The sequence below is a fragment of the Aquila chrysaetos genome, chromosome 23, assembly GCF_900496995.4.
Source record: "Aquila chrysaetos chrysaetos chromosome 23, bAquChr1.4, whole genome shotgun sequence".
Classification (NCBI taxonomy): domain Eukaryota; kingdom Metazoa; phylum Chordata; class Aves; order Accipitriformes; family Accipitridae; genus Aquila; species Aquila chrysaetos.
This window is the reverse complement of record NC_044026.1, coordinates 4,946,165-4,968,647: the sequence shown is the minus strand read 5'-3', so window position 1 is coordinate 4,968,647 and position 22,483 is coordinate 4,946,165. Positions and strand designations below refer to the sequence as shown.

At 38.9% G+C, this 22,483-nt stretch overlaps 1 protein-coding gene across 1 annotated transcript in view; it reads left to right on the top strand.

Moving 5' to 3' along the window:
- NCK2 (NCK adaptor protein 2) overlaps window positions 1–22,483 on the top strand; it is an 88,726-nt gene that overhangs the window by 13,686 nt on the left and 52,557 nt on the right. The window contains exon 2 of the mRNA XM_029999108.2: window positions 20,056–20,127. The gene's annotated coding sequence lies outside the window, so the exon portion shown is untranslated. The remainder of the gene's footprint in view (window positions 1–20,055; window positions 20,128–22,483) is intronic.

Below are 22,483 nucleotides of genomic sequence, written 5' to 3'. Positions count from 1 at the left end.
TTAGGCTTCCCATGTGGGATTTTCATTTCTTTGCAGTAGGTCTGGACCTGTCAAACAGACTTGTGTTCTTGGATTGTTCTGGCAGCATCACCAAGTGGTTTCCATGCAACCTGCAAAACATACAGAAAGTTCTGTAAAGTACAGATTTTGTAGGGTTTTTGTTTGTTTTTATTCTGCCTTGCAATGAATATTAAAATGTTCAGGAAATTTAGTGCACTTTATTTGTCTGCTGGGCACAGTAAAATTTTGCTGTAGCATGTGAAAGCAGCTTTTCATCCCACCCACAAGCTCAGTATACGTAAAAAACCCAGGTATTGGCTGGAGATCTGCTCATCAACCTAAATCTTAGCAGACATGGGGATTTTCCTTACCTCTTTGTTACAGAGGACTCTTCTGCTTGCTTTAGTTTCTACATTGTCTTTCCAGCTCAGCCCACACGTTTTTCTTGCTTTTCTAGGAATAGCTTCCCTAGATGGCAACAACAGCGGCTGGCAGCTCTGTGCTTGTTAAGCCTGGGGAAAAAGCCCTGGCTTTCTCGAAGCCCACTGCCTCTAGCAGAATGAGCAGATACGCTGTCGTCATTAGGAGACGTGACTGGCAGATACGCGGTAGTCTTGTCTCTGGATGGCTGAAACACTCATCAGCTGGAGCAGCTGAATGGATCCCGGTCTTGGATGAACATGATTGATTAGTATAGCGGAACAATGTCTGTGCTGTGTTAAATGTCCCAGTTGCTGCTGCCGTAAGTTTTTTTTGTGGTGGGTTTTTTTTTTTTTAGATGCTTGCAAGTATTCTCTCCCAGTTAGGGCGAAAATGCTCTTGATTTTCTTCCTTATACCTAGAAACCTTGCAGTAGGTCTGGATTAGACTCTGATTACAGAATCACCTGTACTTTCTTGCAGTCTTTCCGCTCACCTCCCCATGCTGGATAAATTGTATACATACACTGTCTCAAAAACAAATTTTGCTATGGAATATGCACACAGGAAGTTCTTCAGAGACTCTAGGATCCAACCCTCTGGAGTAAGATTTTTCTTGATTTCTGTGTGTGTTTCAAAATAAAGTACTACCCCCAAAGCAGTTCTTGTCAACAGAGTTACTACTTGCTGTTAATTTTCGTCCTTGGGGTAAAAAGATGTGTGCTAAGATAACTTAGTTTCTAGAGGCAAGGTGAGGAGAAAAGAGAGGAAGGTAAAACTGAGCGTGCCAGCAGAAAGGTGAATGATTCTCTGTTTCTCTTTCTGTGTATCTGTGTCAGAAAATATCATGTTTTGTGATTCCAGCGTTGGAAAGGGGTGGGGGGGGGGGGGGGGAAGGAGGAAAGTTGTTCTGGTCATGTAATGTCATTTGATTGCTGCTTGCTAATCAACGTTTTCTTTCTTAGAAAAAGAAAAAGGATCATTTCATCACAGATTGCAAATAGGGGGAAGTAGACGATCTTGGAAAGTAGAAATTGTAGTAGAAGGATGAATTAGTTGCTTTCTACCTACAGCACAGGACTTGCTCGTTTTGGCAACAGCAAGGTGTTTAGGTCAGCTCCACCAATATTTTTTTTTTGAAATCTCACTCTAATTTGCTGAGTTTGGAGACTGTGTTAATATTTCAGCCAGCAGGAGAGCCTTAGTTCTTTTTCAGGTTTAAAAAAAAAAAAAAAAAAAAATAATCTGTTTGCTAATTGTTCTGGTTTTTTTTTTTTTTTTTTTTGAACGTTTCTTCATAATGTGCACCATTAAGCTCTGTATGCAGGAATGGGAAGAAGTAATTATTTCTTCTTCAGTTGGATCACACTGAAATAGCCATAAAACTCTTGATCCTGATTCACCACTGTTTTGCAGCTTGTAAATCATTTATTTTGTGCTCCAAGTGCAATGTGTTTGTGTAATTCTAGTATTGAAGTTGATGTATTATTTCTACTTCAGTCTCACTTAAGGCAATTGTAAATAACTTTACAGAGTTGCAAAACAGTAGGGAAATGAGCCTCCACAAGCTAAGGCATCAGATTTATTTTCTGGGGCAAATGAAGAGGTTCTTTGAAGCCTGATCAAAGCCCAAGCTCTCTAGTTGCATGTAGTATAAAGTTGGTGGCATTTGAGCAGAACCTGTTGGCTTCAGGACCTTTCTCTATTTATTTATTTATTTATTTATTTTCATTTTTATTGGGGCTTTATATCTCTGGAACCCATATTCAACATATTTCTGGAAATGACAAATGCACTGCCATATGGCACGCCAGATTTCAAGCCACTCCGAGGTGCATGTGTGAATTTTAGAGTGCCTGGAAGAAATGAATGAAAACCACATTCTCAATTTTATCTATTGCTGAGCTCTGTAGGCAGAGGAGGGGGGGAAGCTTTGAAGTAAATCCTGCTGGAGGGATTGCATGCTTATTTCTGAGCTGCTGTCCTAATGCAGCAAGGTGTAGATGTAATTTATGTTTCAAAATACGCACTAATTTCAGCAGGTCTGTCAGTTTACGTGCCACTATGTTTGTTCTGGGAGATGCTAAGAAATACTGAGCATCCTTTTGCTGCTGGCAACTCTGTTACCGTTTTCAATCCTTCATTTCCAACCCTTTTTGTGCCTAACCCTCTCTTTCAGGCTTTAATGCCTGAACTTAATTCTTAAGTATTGTTGAACTGTTATTTTTATATATGCTGTGTCTCCTTAAAAGGTTCTGTATTGATTGTACTTCATGTGCAGATTTCTTAAGCTTTTGTTGGTTAGTAAAAGCTGAGGAAGCATCACTGGAGATATTTGTACCAGGGTTATTTTTAATCCTGGAGACTCTATGAAAACTTTTTAAATGCAGAAAAAAAGTTTGGGGAACTTGTGTCAGGTTTCGGTTAGAAAAAACATCTCCTTGCGAAGGGTAAAGTAATAAGGTAGTTCCTTATTAAGGTTAGTTGTGTTCATGTAAGCTTACACAGATTCTGTGAGTTTTCTTCAGAATCAAAGAATGAATTTTGAAATTTTCTTCATACAGAAAGACATACATGTGACATACATAATTTGAGTGATTAGTAGTTGCTTAACTGGTAGAATTTGTTAAAATTAATTCTGTCTTCCTGTAGCAATGAGAGAGAGTTCACAGGGGAAATCATGTTACTCTACTAAATCATTTCCCTAAATTTTTCTTTTTAAAAGTGGTGTACCTTGATACAGTAATTGTTCATAACCGCTTCCAACCCACAGCCCTTGTGCTCTTTGATTCATATGAAACCCCAAGGCTTTTGATAAGGTCGTGAGTTTCCTCCATGTTAGATTATCTCCATAGTTCAGTTGAACTTGCCATGTACCCATTAATTGCTGTTTCTGACCTTGAATGAAAGCATGTGTTGTGGACTCCAGTTGCAATAAAAACGCGATAGCGAAGGGATGGTATTCAGTGATGTAAAGCAGCAGTTTTACATGTGTTTATAATTACCGACAGTTCTGATGTTCTTAGTCACACAGCCTTCTGGTGGAAAAATGTTTTCCTTCCTCCTGGAAAACACCAATTCTTTAGGCCACTCTTAATTAATAAATCAGTTTGGCGAGGATGGATCTTCTGGTGAGAGTCAATCACCGGCGGCAGGCAGGAGGGCCAGGAGCTGCACTTGGGATCTGGATGTGTGCATTCCTGCTCCAGGCCATGGGGCAGCTCTCCCCGGTTAGAAATCATGGTCAGGAACATGAACGGGCACAGGGTGGGGGGTTCCTGATGCTGAGAGCGTGTTCTTTTGTGGGGGGCAATGGGTAACTGTCTGAAAATTCAGAGAGATTTCTAGGAGGGGAAGACTATATCTTTTTTTTTTTTTTTTTTTTTTTTTTTTTTTTTTTGAAATCCATCTTCAAATGATCTTCCTCTTTCTGAGACGAGGGATCTTTTTTTAATAATTTAAGCAAACTTTTTTTTCCTTTTTTAACAGAATCTCAGTTGATACCTGTACTCCACTTAAAGACTTCCGGAGTATAAATAAAAAACCCCTAGGACATTGTTCTTTGCTCTTGAAATTCTGTAATACCATATGTAGCAGTAAGCATGTACTCAATGTAATGTTTATTTGTGATCAAGGATTTGGCATTTCTGAAATCCAACTTCTGGGTTTTTTGGTAGGAATAAAATAAAAGACACTTCAGCGTTTTTAGCTTTACCTGTTTTCCACAGAAAACAACTTTTAGGCATAGTGTTCTGTGTCAGAATGGTAACATGCTTCTCAAATTTCCATCTGTATAGAAACTGGTTTTGAAATGTTTTAAGAGGGGTATTAGTATGGATTTGTTAGTTAGGCCTCTTTCTTCATATCTTTATTTGAAAACTCTTGTCCCACTTTCTCTAGAAATGCTGTGTGTATTCACATCTTTAAAGAAACTTTGGAAGGAAACTTTGAAAATCACAAAATGAACACATAGTCAGACATTTGAAGAATCCCTGTATGCTGAACCTTTTCATTTTGTGTCTTTGACTTGGGTCAGAATTAACAACAAAAATCTCCGCAGTTCTTCCCGTTCCGAAAGATTGGTTCAAATTCACTGGCATTTTATTTTAGCTTTCAGGATTAGAGTTTAAGCTGTCAAATACAAAACCTTTACTGAAACCTGAGATCTTCTGGTGTGTACTCAGTGTAGACGGTCTGTTTCCTTTATTGTTTATAAATTTCCTTAAATTTATTATCTCTGAAATTTCAGTGTATCAGAAAGGATGTCTGCACCTAGGCTATTACCAGCCAACCCTCATTTTCTGTCAAATTGTTCTGAATACTTTAAAAAATCTGTTATAACTAATGGTTTGTTGTCAGCTTAATTAAGAAAACTAAACTCTGCATAGCTCTTGTGTGTGTATTTTTCCTTCCCTGTCTGTGCAGGGAATTGCTAATTGCGTAAAATCTTTCTGCATCTCTCTGTTTTTCCTCTTACGTTTTGGCTGCTCTTGTCCTGTTTTTTCCTCTGCTTTTGCAGTGCTTAACCTTCTCATGTGAGTTATCACACCAGCCTCCCGCTCTGTATTGTACTCAAGGCATGGAGTCTTTACCAGCTGTTTACTAAAAGACTACATCTGCTATCCAAGCTCTCCTTTTGAAGACACCAGTGAGGGGCAATTTGGCAGATCTTTCTGCAATAAAATTAAGTTGTGATTGTATGCCCATCCAAGCTTTAATCTAGATATTGCAGGTAATGGCAGTAATGAAGATGTGATAGTGTGGTCTAGCAACCAGGATATATCCCCAGTAGATTTGTACTCTTGTTTACATGTTGGTACTGTTTGGAGAAGCTCTGTAGACCTGAAGCAGAACTCATGCTGTCCTCAGGCCATCCATTTACACATACTTTTAGTTCTGCAAGTTTTCTTTGAAACCATAGATGTGTGGGGTGGTTTTTTATTTTGTTTTGGGTGGTGTTTTTGGTTGGTTTGTGTTGTTTTTTTTTTTTTGGGGAAGAATTGTTTCGTAACATTTGGTGGTAATTAGCCTGAGTCAGTCTTTCGAGTTGTGGGGGAAATCCTGCCCTGCGGAGAATTACAGAAGTCCTGTGGTTGATTTTTGAGGACCCCACAGTCTCATTCTGTTTTCCAGTAAAGCTTTTGTATAGGTACACAAGATGCCTTCAGAGTTTGCGGATGTGTGTGTATTAGTCTGATGGCTCATTCTTTAATTTGACATCATAAATTTGACTGAGTAACATGTGCCAAGAACTTTTTAAAGCTGGTGTTTATGTCAGATTACCTACTCTTCTGCTTGCCAGCGTAACTCTTCTTCAAGTAGCAGGTCCAGGCAGTCCTCCTGCCTCGCAGCTCTGGGGAGAGCATTGATGGGAAAGAGAAGTTTTTTGCCTGTGGGTATATTAAAAGGCTGGAAGAAGAAACAATACCACCCTCCTTTGAGGTGATCCTTCCTGCAAGAATCTGATCAAACAGGAGGCGTTTTCGCTCTGTGACGGCTTTGAGTTTGGTTCTCAGACCCAGTGTGCTCATTTGAAGCTCCCATCAGGTTGTATTCTGCAGAAAAGAGGAGTCATGTTTCTGTGGTGAAGCCAGCCAGCTTTTTTAGGTGGCAAAGACAAAATTGGCTTCTGAAACATAAGTTATGCAAAGTGTGTAACATTTAGCTTTGCAGTTTATAAGTGCAGCACTCTGTTCTTCAGAACTGCATTAGTGATCAGTAATAGGCATAGAAGCCCATGCTAGGGCATTTTGGTTGGTATGTACACTGGAGGGTCGCTTTTTTTTCCTGTCCTCTGTTTCCCTTGGCGTCTCACAAAGTGAGACAGTAATCTGTAATAAAAATAAGTAGACCCAAGTTGCTTTGTTCCATGTGTATTTTGAAATGCTGAATATTGATTGACCCTTCTTGAGCTCATTAATGCCCATCATCAGCAGGAAGGGTAAGGTAATTCTAGTCAAACAAGTAAGCTTACACATGTGAAGTTGCTACAAGTTAGGAAAATGTAAGGTGAGAATCGTTTTTTGGCAAAGGAATGAATGTGTACCCCATAAGGGGCAGAACCAGTACTAGATGATGCATCATGCTTTTTGTCCTTGTTATTGCTTCACTGTGGTATGTTTATTTCTGACTATTGGACCATCACCAGAATTTTGAATCCTGTTTGCACAGGATGTCTGTTCCTGGACTGATTTTTTTTTTTTTTTTTCTGTAATTTTTTTGCTACCATATGTCAAATGTGCTAAGAACTTGAAGCTTGTTGAACTGCTTTCTTAAGGTACCTAGTGCTTCTAAAAATACAGTAGCTGTAATTTAAGCACTTGATATGTTTGTAGTCTGTATTTAGGCTCCAGTTTTGAAAATTCTTCATTTTTACTGGGAACTGTTACTTTATATTTGTTAAGAAGAAAGCATTTGTGGCATCTGTGATATTGCTGATTTAAATGGAAGGTTGCTGTAACTGATTTTTTTTGAAGAAAAATTGTGTGTATGCTTTAGCAATCGACAGTGGGTTTCTGAGACTGTTACTCTTAGGTTTCATGGAAATAGGCTTTGTGTTCTGAAGCATGTGGGATGTTTGTGCTCTTTTGCAGCTCTAGAGGTGTAACTTCCCTAGAGGCTAAGTTCTTGTTGTAGGAACTGTATTTGCCATCATAACCTACTGAAAGGAATGGTGAAATACAATGAAAGCAAATATAATTAAAATCCTGTAGAAAGGAGGAGAAATCATTCTGCCTCCTTGAAGGCAAACCAGAATTTTCAAAATTGGTTAAGTTTACAAGTACAATTTAGTGTTTTCAGTTCTTTATTAGCTTTAAAAACTAAGAGATGATACTCTTAGCTTTGTTTTCAGGCAAAGACATTTGGATCATGAAGCTGGCATCTTTGTATTTTTGTAAGCGAAGCTTATGTACCTTAAGGTCTGTTATATTGCTCAAAGTTGCAGGTAGAGTTAATTCAGGGTCTGTGGTCTTTGGCTTTTGTTGTTCCCTAATGTGGCCTGCTCATGGTTTTAGATACAAGATGAAGATAAACGGGAAAGACTTAAATGGGAGCAAAAGATAGACAAAGCACTGGTGAAGGCGTTTTAAAGAGCATGCAGAAGCAGCCCGTGGAAATACACTAGAAAAGACCATGTGATTGAGTAATATGCATGGAAAAATGCCTCTGCCTTTTGATTCCTTTTCTAGCAAAAGGGAAAAAAAAAAATCAGTAATGTTACTGTCTTTATAATCTCTGCACAGAGAAAGCTCTGGCCCAAATCTTCCCATTCTAATTGCAGAATGGAAGCACAAACCTTGAAATGACTTAATTACTCTCCCTTCCCCCCATCAACATCCTCTCTCCCTCAACCTGGAACTTACCTATTTCTCATGGGTTTACAGACTATTGGTAGTAGGCATGTAAAGGACAAAAATTAATAAAATTATAAATAAATTTGTTTAATGGGATGACTGAAGTATTTGAAGTTCTTGAAACTTTGAACCTTTCTGTCCTAGCAACAAAGTGTCTGGGGAGTATGTTTGAAAGTGGACAGCATATGTTTTCCTGGCTTTTGTGCTTTAACAACAGACCATGTGTTTAAATGTCAGCATGACATTTTGATTTCTAGCCTGCACGAGGAAGATGATTTAGTCGGGTCAGCTATTAAGAAACAGCTATTCAACAAGGCTCTTATGCATCCTTCAGAGAAAGCTTTCACTGTGGCGACTGCTTACTACAAATGAGGGATTTTTTTGTTTGTTTTCTTTGGGTTTTTTTCTATTCCCAAAAGAAAGGCCAGTCCTGGACATCTGTAAACAGTAGTCGCTGGTAATGACGCAAGCTTGGGAAATATTGTAATGAAGGTAGAGGACACATGATTATAATATATGCATAAATTAACTCCACTGAAGTGGTGAGGTATTCAGAGCTTCTGAAAGTTGTGCAAATTTACTTTGCAATATTTAGCAATGATAGGTTTTTTTTTATCCAGATAGGATGAGAGCTTACTGAAAAATGCCATCATCTTTTTAGTACCCTTCAGGTTGGTGGGATTTTCTTTCACTCTCCACTCCCTGCTTCCCAACCTGATATTATCCTGTGTCAAAGGGTTCCTTGCCTGGGAAATTTAAAAAAACCAACCAAACAAAAAAAAACCCAAAAAACCCCAACTGTGACACCTTTGGGAGTAAATGTTGAATTCACTAGGTGGTGGTTGGTAGGGTTTGCATGTGCTTTAAGCGTTGAGCACCAGCACAAACTTCAGTGCTACAAGCAGAAGGCTCGGGTGTTTGAGAAGCATGAAATAGCGATGGCCAACTGACTTCTTCAAGGGAGGGTGGGAAGAAGCAGCATTTCCCAAGTATCCCTGAAACGCCTGGCAGAGAAAGAGAAAATTCAGAGCTACCTTTCTTGTAAATGAAATTTTATTAAGCTGTGATTGCCATCTATGTCATACTGTAAAGATGGTTGAAAAATGCGCTGATGCTCATTTCGTTTAGTTTATTGTCATACCGTATGGGATTTAAATGAGACCTAATAGAGTAGTAATTGGATTTGCAGTGCCTGTGTGACATAAAGGAGGATTCATGGTACTGTGTTCGGTGCGTGCCAGAGCGCAAATGCAAAAATGAAATCTCTTCTAATAAAGAACTGGCAACAAATGGATTCCTTGTATATATTCTTAAACTTAAAAAAAAAAAAAAAAAAAAAGAAGCTGAAGAAATTTGTTCTAGGCTTTGCCAGAACGTTTCTGGCAGCCTTGTTGACTGCATGGTTCAATTGGAAGCTATTTTAAATAAACTGTGTGTATTTTCATTGTAAGAAAACACTCACAGTAAAGTATGTTATTATCAGGTTTAGTTAAAATTATTTGGTCTGATATCTTAAGTTATGCTTTAACATCAGAAAATGTGGTGGGTTACTGATTTGAATTTAGTCCAAACTGGTAATATCCAAAATTGCTGGCTTGCAAAGGGATCTCTGTGCATGCCTCTAGAAATGATTTTGAGATTAAATGCACTGAGCGGGTGAAGATGGTAGCTGGTCTTCATTGGTACTGCTTTGAATTAAGGCTACCTGGAGTTCTGGAGTGCAACCCTGCATTTGCATATTACCCATTTCTTTGAATTTCTCTTTGAATTAGCTGTACGCTCTAGGCCAAAAATGCTTCTTATTTTCAGACTCTTCTGAATATCCCTAATGACTGTGCTCAGGAAAAAAAAAAAAAAAAAACCACAACAACCTAACAGCAACAAAACCCCCCCACCTCTAACTGTGTGAGTCTTGGTGTAAGAAGCACAGCCTGGAATGTGCAATCCTAAATATAGGCCCATTCATAATGAATGCTTTACTCTCTCCAGAATTTGATAGTGTGTTGATAGCAGAAGCACTCACAATATGTGTACAGTGAGTTATATCCTTACCTTTCAAAGTGTTCTCTCCAGTATACGGACAGATTGGGGTTAGAAACTTGTCTGAGCCTGCTATTTTTCATCATCATTCACTTATATTTATTTAAAGGTTTATTTATCTATTCGTAATAGAGATAAACGTTTCTAGTTAGAATGTAGTTACTAACCAATATATATTACTTCAGTTATTTGGCACACGCAGTTTTTTCTTCAGTTTTGTAGCAGTCTCTTGAATAGTTTCATTTAAAAAACAGATAAATTTATCTGTAGCTTCAAAAACAGTTACTTTAATATGCCTGCAAAGAAAGAAAACAACAATCCTTGTATTCTTTTCTTTGTTGAATTAAAAGGCCATTTTTCCCCCCACCTTGATTGTTGTCTTGTTTTAAAACCACAAATAAGCAGAATCTTGTGGCAAGGTTCAGCAAACTGAATTTGCCACATAATTAAGCAGTTACACAGACACTTCCAAGGCAAAAGGGAAACCAGTGGTTACGATGGTTTAAGGAAAGCAGCAAAAGCAGCAAGAAATCATACTCTTGAATTAAAAGCCCTGAATACCATTTGTCTCTGCTGCCTAATATTTAAGTGAGGGAGAATATTATTTTCTTTTATGTAGGTTTTAGATAAATTTAGTTCGTGCTTCTGGGAAGTTGGCATGTTCTACTACTGCTGTTAATATTTTGTTGGGAAAAAGAAGTTTTGGAAAAACCAAAGCGGTAGTGGAGGATGTAGAGGTAAACAGAAATCTCTTTAATTACTGGAGTCAATACATCTTTTTTCGAAGAAGTGAACCTGGAAGCTATTATCTTGGGGGGCAAATTTCGACAAGATAATTGGCTTTGACCTTTTGCCAGATGTGTAAAAGTTCTTTTTCCCCTCTCCCTTGTGTCCAGATAAATGTCATGCCTTTAGGATTTTGTTCCCTTGTTCTGGTTTCAAGTGTGGAGCTGCTTATGTAGCTAATCTGCACTTAAAATTATTTCCACTTCTAACCCCAGTAGGACTCTCTTTTGGGGTATTCAGAAAGAATTGACATAATTGGATTTCTGCCCAGATACTGTATTTAGATAGCTTTGGAGATGTCATTAATTTGACAGCTGCCATAGGAAATCTTTGGTTTGACTATTGTTACAGGGCCTGCAATGTTTCTGTTGCATTTTCATTTGTAGTCTGCCACTGAATTGGTGTGATTAAAATGAGTAGAATAAGACACCATCAAATGTGTACAAGACATGAAAGGGAGAAAATCAGTGCTGAAAACCTCAGAAGGTAGGCTGTTGCCAAATTTTATTTGGGTATTACGAGATTTTGGAATATCTAATTATCTTTCAAACAGCAATAATAGCAGCGCCTGTGGCTAGGGCTGCTGTATGCTGTTGTGGAACCAAACCTGTGTTAACATTTCGCTTCTTCTTGTCAACCCAAAACAAAGTTTCTGGGGCAGTTCAGGCAAAAACTGCTTCAACAGTTTCTGGTGATTAACTTGGAAGAAAAAGGAGGTGTTTTGGGGGACTCTCTATTCTTGGGAAGTAGCAATCCTGGCAACTCGGGCGTTGGTTCCTTTTTGTGGATCTGAGGAACCTAGCAGTTTTGTTTCGACCTGCCCATTGGCAGTCCCTAACGTCAGCACCTTCATTCTGCCATGTCCAGAGAGGACGGTCACGGTACCACACGTCACTGACTAGCGTCTACTACCTACCAAGTCCTGTAGGAACCAAAGCCACTTCCAAGTTCTAAGCGTTTGTCTTCCACTTACCTTTGGGTCTTAGTTGTGAACCCCTCGTTGTGGTAGTTTTGTACTTGAACTGCATAAAGCTTGTTGTTTTTCTTCAGTGGGGTCATCAGAGGAGACTCAGAAAAACTTTAAATCTGGCATGCCGGTTTTTCCCAGCCTTTGATATACAAATATGTTGGGACAAAAATGTGTTGCTCCTCCCAGGGAAGATAATTTCCATCAGTGCATTACTGAATACTAACACCAGGTACTATTTGAGCATATTCCAGTTTTAGTAAGGGATTTTGTGTTGTGGTCTTTGCTTTTTTCCCCTCCCTCAATTTTACTAATGGGTTCCAGTTTATGTGAGTTTGCAGCCCTGTGCTTTTCAACACTGTAAATGAAATACCAAGTTTGAGTAAACAGTGAATCTATCTACTCTTTCTGCTGGTGGTGGTTGAGAGAGATTTTTTTCAACTTGCTCCCTCAGCTGAAGTCATAATAGATTTCTTCACCTGAGGGCCAAGATGCCTAGACTTCTTTCTACCATCCCTTCGGTATGAAATGGCTCTCATTTATGCTGACAGTACTTCAGATGCAGTTTGCCTGAACGGAATAGGGCAGAGCTTGCATACTCTTCAGAATAAGATTACTCTACTTGGACAGTAATGCCTACAGCATATTTATATACCCGGTGGCTGTGCACCTGGAGGCAGGGTAAAACCCAGAAACACCCTGAGCAAACAGGCTCAGGCGCAGGGAGTGATCGCTGCAGCTGTTGGTGATGACAGCTTTTACAGCAGGTGGGGAGTGCCCAGACCAGGTCTTGTTCTATTGGCGTAACATATCAAGTTGCCGCCTGGCAGTTTGAGAGTTATCAAGAAGTTTCTGACAATGTTTTCCTTGAAGACATCAGTCAGGATCTGCTCTGTGCATTTCCTCCAACTCCTTCTATCTGCCTGGTGGTTTCAAAGGCAACCACGGACCTTGACCTATCCCTCTTAAAATCACCTTATCTGTATATTTTAGCACTGAAACAGTAGTGGCACTATTATTTCAAATTCAGACAATGCTGTGTTGAATGTACGCATAGGAAAGATTTTCTTTGGACTCAGAAAGAATGATTAAATTGCCAGAACAGCAGCTCTAGTAAGGATTGCAGCCAGCCTTTAACTTTGAATTGCCAGTGGGCTAAGTCTGCCTTACTTGACTCTACTGTATTAGTGATCTGTAGCCCCTGTTACAGCCCATTTTCTGTTACATCTCACTCCAAAGCAAATCTTCTCTAACTGTGTAGATGTGAGATTTATTTGCTTATTTTAAACATTAGTCTCCCTAGCCAAGAGTGGTAACCAGGCGTCTCTGCCTGGTGTTTCTCTGAGGGTGAGTTAGTGTTGCATCCTTCTGTGGTAGCTAATTCATCGGAATCTGTGGTTTTCACTTCTTTTCCAGTGGGGGTGTGCTTTTTCAGTAATTTACACGTGCAGATTGCTAGATTACTGTAAAGAGTATATTAATAAGCTGTTTGTAGTCATCTTTCACAGCCCTGAAATTCACAAGTACTGAATTAAAAGCTCTGACTCTAGTAGAGAGGTTGGAAGAACTGATATGGTTTGGTGGGTCGTATATGTCTTTATGTAAAACATTTTAATGGCAAAGATGCAGTAGGAAAAATAGATTTGTGAAGGAGCTGCTTGGGCTGATGAGTTGTTAACCACTTGGGTCCTTAAAGATTCAGAGCTGATTTTACTTGATGGAAAAGACTGTCATTGTGCAGTTTTTACAAACAATGAAGTATCAATCAGAAAAAGGCTAAAGTTCCACTGGAATGCATTATTAAACTGTATATACAAAATACTAATTTCTAAAGTGCTGAAGAAAGTTATCCAACTATAAATGCTAGGATGTTTCTAAAAATGAAATCTGTAATTTGAATAACAAGGTATCCTGCTAAGGAAACCAAAATAATTATCTCATGTTCAAACCATGGCCTGAGAAGCTTGCTTAGTTAAGCACTACATAAGGTTGAAGTCTAATCCTTTCCTTTCCTTAAAGATAATGTGAGACAAAGTTTAAGAACAGCCTTGGTAAGTATAGTTCCGTTTCTGCTTATCTATCTGCAATTATAATTGGTAATTCAGGTCTTTCAGCATACATTTTTAAGGGTTCTTGAGGTGCTTAGAGCTGTCCTAAGCATAAATCAAGAAAGACCTTTGTTGCTTCTCCTATGTGGGCTTTAGGGATATTTACGCGTGCGCTTCCATAGCCAGCTGGTAAACCCTTAAATAAGGAAAATTAGGAAGATTGTGAGTTCCTATTCTGTATTGTAAATAGAAAAGAAAAAATAGGGGAATTGAGATAAAATGGAGTTTGAACTACTTCACCTTTCACAGATGGCTCTTGAATTCGAATGCTTAAAAAACCCGGGGCTATTTTGGTGGCACAGTACCTTTGTTGTGAGCCTCCTTCAGCTTTCGGAGAGTGACTGGACACAGCTTGCATTTATTTTGATGCTTGATTATCAGTCTGAAAAACAGGTGTGTGGGTTTTTTGTTTATTTTTGAGACTGCAATATTACATGTCCTCTCAAAGAGTTTGTCCCCCTTGCTGGGGGGAGGCTTCCTGGCTTCCCATTCATGATTTCTCTGCTCTGCTTTGTGGGTTTTTTCTTTTTCTCATTCAGGGACTGCCCTGGAAGTGTTTGCAGCTCAGCATAATCTAATTTGAATTACGTCAGTATCAGTAGGTATCAAGATGGAAAATCCTGCTTAAGCCAAGAATTAAAAAATTTGCATATTACAGTGAGTTTAGGTAGTAATTTGGTATCAGTATTAGGTTTTTTAATAGCTCAGACTTTTGGGGGAAACTTCTAGCTGAGAGAATGTAAGCAGCATGTGATTCCTCTTAAGAAAGTAATGTAAATCTGTACAATATATATAGTAGAATTCTTAGCAGATGCAGTCACTAACAGATGTAACTCTCCTCATTATTTGCAGTTTAAAAAGATGCTAGTCATGCATGTATTTGGATTGCAACTACAGAGGAAGCTGACAATGGAAGTTGGTTTCTGAAATACAGTATTTATTTTAAATGTTGATATGATTTAGACAATCAACTACTTGTGTTTCATGAGTAGATGGGAGTTGGTGGTTGTGCAAGTAGACATAAAAAATGTTCTTGTTTTTTGATAAACATATCGTGTATACACCAGGGTCTCCAGGGGATATGCATTTGACTGCAGGAGTTAAATGGGAATATAGGTCAGCATAGCCTCTTTAATTGCATGTGGTTAAAGTGTGAGCCATTGCACACTTTCTCTAGCTGTGTTCTCCCTACCTCTCCCTCCAAGTATATGTTTGTTTAAAAAAAAAAAAAAAAAAAAAGTTGTTTGAGTGAGCAATGATACATGTCTAATCCCTCCCTCTTTGATACAGACAGCGTGGTCAGGAGGTGTACTACAGCTCTCGCATGCCGGGTAGGAGCACAGAGAAGATACACAACCTCCTGCCCGTGCACTGTTCAGAAGAGACCTGAATTTTGTAGGCTAACACTTACAGCCTCTGGTGATGGCTCCAGACCTGGACCGCTTAAAAAAAGCCTATTTAAACACAGAAGTTCGTCTTTGCTTCAGGAGCTAGGCTCATTTTCACAGCTGGCATACAGGCTTAAATCTTTTCCAGTGTTTTAAGAATCTGGCAGTCTTTTCTGCATGCAAGGCAGTGAACCTGTTCTTGTGCCCCATTGCACTTGCTTCCTTGCAGTTAAGGAACCGCAATCTTAAGAGAGGAAAAGCATAGTTGTGTAGAGTATATAGCATGAAAGGATTTTAATTTTTTTGTTTGTTTTCAGAATGTTATACCCATTATAATGCAACATTGCAGTTTGCTGCCTTTTTGAAACCTTAAGTACAATGCGAATCCAGTTTTGTTTTCTGTTTCCTGCCAGTGTTTCATTAGTTTTTAAAATGTAGTATTCAATGGATGCCTTGACTTACCCAAGTTAAAGAATACTTGCGTATTTTAACATTACCATTTTCTTAGCTTTAGGAGAAGGTAATATTAAGTGAGTTTGATGAGGATATATATGACTAGGAGGTTAAAATACTAAGCATATACTAGAGTCTTGAATAAACTTGGTGGATTTCTTTTTCCTTTAAGCAAATTCAGGCATTGAGCTTTTGAGTGCTTAGGCTGATCTGTCTGCTGCTCCGTGGAACTGGATTGTGCTTGCCCAATTGTCTGCATAGTTAAAATATTTTGAACATAGCCTATTTTGATGTAACTTCATTTGAAATATCTGCCTAATGGAGAAGTCTTAATGGAATACTTTAATAGCCCAAAGTGGTTACCTGCAATTGCTCCAGTGTATTTCAGGCAATTACAAAGGAAGGCAATATTTAATGTTGGGAGCGGAGCTAGATGGTGTAATGAACTGGCAGATTGCCAGCATGATCTTCTCCAGAGGAGAATTTGTATTAATGTGATGCTTTTCACTTGTTATCCAGAAGGTCACCAGTAATATGTCAATTGTTGAATTTTATCATAGTTATCGAAGTCACTTGAATGCCTTACCATTGGAGTTGAAATTCCCACTCTGTGCAATACAGGTTTATGGTCAGGTCATTCTTGTGTATTAGCATATTAAGTATCAAAGAGATTATTTTAGCTATTTCATGTCGGAATTTAAATAGGAGGTGGTTGGGTGTTGGGAAGAGAGCCTGAGAGAATTGTCATTGAAATAGTCATTGTAAGGCTGAATCTGGATTTTAGCCATGGGGATAAAGAAAATGGGGCACATTAGAGCTATTAATGAAAGGAAAGGTGGTTAATAACTTTGGATGTTACTTGTAATCATTACAAGACCGCTAATTTATTCTTAAGGTTGTAATCTTTAAAGATTATACAGTTAAAGATAAAGTGCTTGTTATATTAGATGTTACTGATATTTATCTTCTGGTGCTTGTTGGCAAGCATTAAGTTCAACCTTTTTTTTCTGACTATTCAAAAGTGCTTTTCACTGTGGGATGTGTATAGTCCTTGTGTTCGGAAGGCCTTGATGGAGAAAACAAACGAGAGCGACTGAGGTTGCTGTTCAGATGTAGACAAATTTGTCTTTCTGCCTTGGATGAACATGGGATTACAAACATGCAATTCCTATACTCTGCCATTCCTGTTCCTTGTCGTCTTCTGTTCCTCTGCTCTGGGCTCACGGTAAGCGTAGGATCTGAAGGCAGTCGTGAGTGGTAAGGAACCATGGCATTTTGGATGCAGCAGGGCTGACGTTACTGCGGTAGTATTGTTATTAAGATTGAGATAATGACAAATGGACATCACACTAGATGGTACTGAAGTGATGGGCGCTGGTGATACCATGGGACACGACTGCCCAGCTCTGTGCCTCCGTTTGCCTTACAGCCTTTCAAAAAAGTTGTTGACTTCATTTCCCAAGTTTTCTAATGTTATGCCAGTTTGTCTTTTGGGTGGACGTTAAGTGTTTGCCATGTGTGCCTCAAGGCTTTTGAAGGCTGATGGAGAGCATTTTATGCTCTCAAAGTTTAACTGTTCATTCCCTGGCCTGGCTTTGCTATCAAATACAGCTGTCTAGAGTCCTGGCTGGTAGGACACAGCAGCAGAACCAGAAAAACCCACCTACAGTGCAAACCCTTTGACTGGGAGCGATAGTCCCAAACCCTAACCACTGTTTCCATTTACTGCCCTTTGAGAAGAAAGATCTTGAACTTCTGTAACTGAAAGATTGTTTCAGGGAACATATTTAAAGTACAAGCGAATTATTTGTGGTCCAGGTTTCCATCCTGAGTTTGAGTCACTCTGCAAGTCACGACGTTTTGCAGGCAAAGCTTTGGGCCGTGGCGGGGTGTGATTCAAATTGGTTACTCTGCTGGGGAAGTCACTCTCGGTGTGACTCTTAGCAAAAAAAAACTTCCTCTGGCTCTTCCATAGCAAAGTGAAGATTTTTACTAGGAGAAAAATAGAAAAGGAGGTCATAATGCAATGGAATTGAGCCCAGAGAGGACAGAGACCAGTCTTGCATCTTGCGCTCGTTAGCGTGTTAGATTAACAGAGTTTCATTTCAATCAAAGTGTTGATAGGAATGAGGTTTTCTTGTGCGTCTTCTTCCTTTGACTCTGCGCTATCACCATTAATGTTCTGAGCTACTTTTAATGTATGTTAATTGAGCTGCGAAAGTAAAAACCATTCTTGCTGTACAGAAGGAACTTAGCATTGTTATTTTGAGATAAACACATGACTCGTGTTTAGATGGAATTTGGACTCGTATTTTCCCCAATTTCGTCTGCAGTTGACTAATACATACGAGGTTAGTTTTTCAGGTATTGACGATTAACAGTACTGTTTTTCAGCTCACTTTCAAACCCAAGTTCTATCTGCAAACGTGCATTTCTGAAGGTGGAAGCAGTAATTGAGAGAGGTGTTGGGTTTTTCTTTAAGGAACAAAACAAAAAAAAACCCCATACAAAATCAGAAGCTTGGTACAGTACTTCAGTGGTGGGTGGTAATGGGCAGTAGATGATTTGTGAGGTAGGAAGGGGGAAGATAGTACTGTTCCGGAGATCGTGTAACAAAAAATGGAGTGACTTTTATTTTCTCATTTTTTCCCCTTATTATTAAAAATGTTCTTGCATTATTGACAGGAGAAAAACATGTACTACAAAATACTCACCCAGAAGGAAAATAGATCTGCCCTGCTTCTGGGTTTTAATGTTGCTTCATTTGTTAAAGTATCTTTCCCATTTACTTGATATCTGTCCTATAATTTCAAATACAGAGCAGTTTTCAGCGAGAACACAGTTAAGGTCTGTAACTGGGTAGGAAAATTGATATAGCAAAGTGTGGTTGCCCATGGTCCGTGTCTGCAGAAAGCTGAAACCCAGGTCGGGCGGTGGGGCAGCAGGCGTTCCAGCCCGCAGCCTGGCAGAGGAGAAAGGGTAGGTCACCTTCCAGTCCCGGCTGTCCTCTGCTTTCACAGGCATATCTTCGTTCAGGTGATGAACTGGATCAGGAGGCTCTTCTGGTTGAATAACACTGCCTCATGATTTGCCTTCCTCTGCTTATTTCTTTTTTTTCCTTGTGTGTTTTTCAGGAGGGCTAGCAATGCTCTGGCTTCCCTTGCAGCTGCTGGGGAGCAAGGGTTGAGCAGCTGGGGAGCTGAGGGGCAGGGATTCGCTCGTGCTTTATCCCCTAACAATATGTTTATGCTTAAATGTTTGTCAAACTGTGGTTCTAGTAGTTCTGTTACTCCACTTATTAATGGGTGGAAGTCTAAATCTCGCTTTTAAACATCTGTGTAAGGTATTTATAATACCTTTGTCAATATACTTTCTCCCCTCCCCCCCCTTCATTATGATGCATGGGATCATTGGATGAATTGCTCTTTTTAATTGAATTTCTTCATAGGATGCTTTTGTAGAGTGGCAACTGGTTGGAATCTGTTCAGAGAAGAGTTTGAACAGAAGCGTTTGTGCATGGGCCTCAGGTTGAGTAGGAGTTGTAATATATCGTCCTTACGAGCTAGGGGCTGCAGCGCAGGAAGACGCTCAGAATTTTTTCCTTCCCTTTGAATTGGATCTTAATGGGTTTACGCTGCCTGAATTTGTCAGACATCCTATGGAGTTAAAAGCGTCATTAAAAAACAGAAACAAATGTTTAAAGACTTTGAAGTCCCTTCTGAAAGGTTACTTTTGCAGCTAGGAATACTCAACAGAAGAATGGATGCTGGGAGGGACTGCTGGAGGCTTGTGCCGTCCAGCTCCGGGCAGGGCTAAGGCTGGGGCCATGTCCAGGAGAATTTGAGACTCTCCTGGGAGGAAGGTCCATCACTTCTCAGGGGGCATGTGGCTGTACTTAGCCACCCTCATGGCTTCTTTACATCCAGCCAGAATTTCCCTTAACGGAGTTCTCCAGCCCTATGCCCAGTTTCACCGCCTCTGTCAGAGCTTTCTTGTTGGGTCAGTATCGCTATTAGACACTATAGTAATCCAGCTGGATTGCACATCCAACTGCGTGTGACTGCCTCCTGGGTGGAAATAGTCATGTCCCCAAAACTGCTGGCTATGCTTTTGCTGATGTACCTCAGGTTTCCATGTGCAACAGCATTTCTCTTTTCTTAGGAAGTATGGGCAGGTTAAACTGACTGATGTAAAAGTGAAGAAAACAGTAAATAATGGTGCTTTTTAAAACATAATCTTTCTAAAACTGAGCTGAATTTTTAATTCTGTTTTTTGACTGGTTTATCTCTGTACTGTGATGGCTGGGTTTGTAGTTACTTTCTTTCCTAGATGGTTTTGATTGTCTGTGTATTCACATGGAGAAAACTTAAGTGTGAAGATGGATTCTATTTATGCTGAACAGGTGGCTCAAGTTGGAGCCATTCTGCCTGCCCTTCAGCATCTCTGAGGAGATCTTGGTAGTATGAAAACTAAATTACCTAGCTGAAGGTCTTCTAAGTTTAGTGCTGAAACTAAAATAAGTGTTGTTTGTTGTTTCAGGTAGTGGTGTACATAACTTTGTTGGAGAGTCCTGCCTTTCACTGCCTGGATCCTTTTAACAGTGTGCCAAAGGTGAGTGGTTCAAGTTCAGTGGTTATTTTCGTAACTAAAGATAATGAGTGAACTGGATGTATTGCTTGGTTTTTGCTTCTGTGCAGTGTAGTACTTGTGATTTTTTTTTTTTTTTTTTAACTGCTGGATGGATGATTAAATAGCAAGTCTTTTTCCTTCAGTGATCTGAGACAAATCAGTTTTAGCTCTTACTTGCAGAAAAAGACAAGAAAAAAGGATATGCTCAGACTATTAATTAAGCACCAGATATTGCTACCACTGCTTTTTGGCTCCTGTCTCCCTTTACCTACTGCTTTGACTTGGGACGTTTTCCCTTGAAGGTGCTGTAGGCAGGATGTGGTGGTGTGGGAGGTATGGAGGAGTAGCAGCCATCCATAGCCTGTGGTGGAGCAGGCTTAATATTATTCTTTGATTGAAATCTAAAAACTAAGTAATAGCTTATAAGGCATTGAGAGGAAAGGAGGTTTGGGTTTTCTGTGGGAGTAGAACAGAACTGCATTCAGTATATATAGACTATCTTCCTGGGCTGGCTCTGAAGACCTGAAGTAACCTAATGAAGCTGATGTTTTCCATAGGATTAATTTTGTGGTAGAGTCTGGCTATCTTTTTTCTGTTAATTCATGTACCCTGTTGTCTGTTTCTAGTAACTGTAGTTATCTCGGTGGCTTAGCAGAGATTTATTAACAGAAGCTTTTAATAAAAGGAAACCTCATTACAACTGTACCAAAAAATAAAAGCAAAAAGGCATAACACTGAAAGAACTTTCAGCATTGTAGTGGCTGCAGACCAGAACAGAAAACTGGGAATCATAGTTTCATTTGTTACTTCACCAGGTGGATTTATTATTTCTTACTCCAATTCTCTGTTTATAAAATAAAAGTAATGTTACCTTCTTCAGAAAGAAGTTATGAAGGCTCATTATTGACATTTTGGAGCCTTTAAATGGAAAGCAATGTATGAAGTCCTTGTGTGCCTTGATATTTGTTGTGAGTTCTGTTAAATACTTGTTCAATGAAGTGTTATCAGATGTTGAAATTAGACTTAATTTGTTTAATAAAGTGCAGGTGAACCAGTTAGAATTAAAAATGCAACCCAGTCTTAAGTATAACATCTACATAAGTTTTTGCAAATTATTCAGTTTCCTTCAAACTGACAAGGAAATTCTGAAGTACTAGGATAGAAACTCTGAGATGCTACAATTGGCTCTTGCGCTACATTTTCAAATTATCTGATATATGTCTTTAAGTGTAATGGATGAATTTATAACCCTGGCCTTTCCAACAGATCAGAGTATAGCCAATGATTCATCAGACTGTAGACTTAATCATAGTAAAATTATTCTATTTTTTCTACTAAAATTTCTACTCAAAATTAAGCTTGTATTTTACTGACTATGGCCCAAATTTTGTATTTAGTTCAAATGTGTAATATAAAAGTCTTTAGAGTTTTATCTTTGGAATCTCTTTCTTGTCATCTTTTATAATAGTTTTCAGTTAAATGTTCAGTGAAAATAATTTTTTAAAAAACCCACTTATTTGTTCAAAGAAATAGGTGTTTGGAATCTAAGTTATAGTTTTAGAGTCATCTTTATTTGTTGAACTTATTTCTGTGATATTTGGCTTATTGAGTAATTTTTTCTTCTACTCTTTAAAACAGGAAGGGGGGAGGGGAGCCAAATATGCCCAAAGTGAAGGTGTTTACAGCAGGTGAAGGTTTTCTATGCTTCCCAAAAAGGCAATAAATAGATAATAGCTCACTGAAGGGAGGAGAGGAAGAACTCTTTGAACATCTCAGTTGACAGGGGGTGTAGGAGTCTGTCTTTTTTTTTTTTTTTTTTTTTTTTCCCCCTTCTTTTAAAGTATGGGTACCCAGAATACTTGCTATGTCTAATGAGACAATACTTAATTTCAGTAACAAAATTAAATCTAACTTCTGTATTAATATTTTATGTCTTTTTCCATCCTTTGTGTGCATGTTTCTGATGGACTATGTTCAACTTGGTGAAGATGTGATTCTGCAAAACAGGGAGCATTCTAATGCCTTTCCTGAAAGGAAATTAATGCATAGGTGTAGGCTCAGTAAAGCCTACACTTGAAATGCTTTGTTGAACCAGAACATAGTAAACCATTTGCCCTTTGAAAATGAAATGCAATTGACAACAGAGTAAATATTCACAAATTACACTCAAAATATTCTTAAACTTCACTGAACTGCAGATGATAATGTGTCATTATAGGATTTTGTTGAATCAGAACTACAGTGTAATTAGTATGTGGTTGTCAAGATCTGCCAGCTCATCTTTTATCTAGCTGGGCAAGCTGGCTTTTTTCAGTTGTTTGTTTTTGTCTCTCTCTCT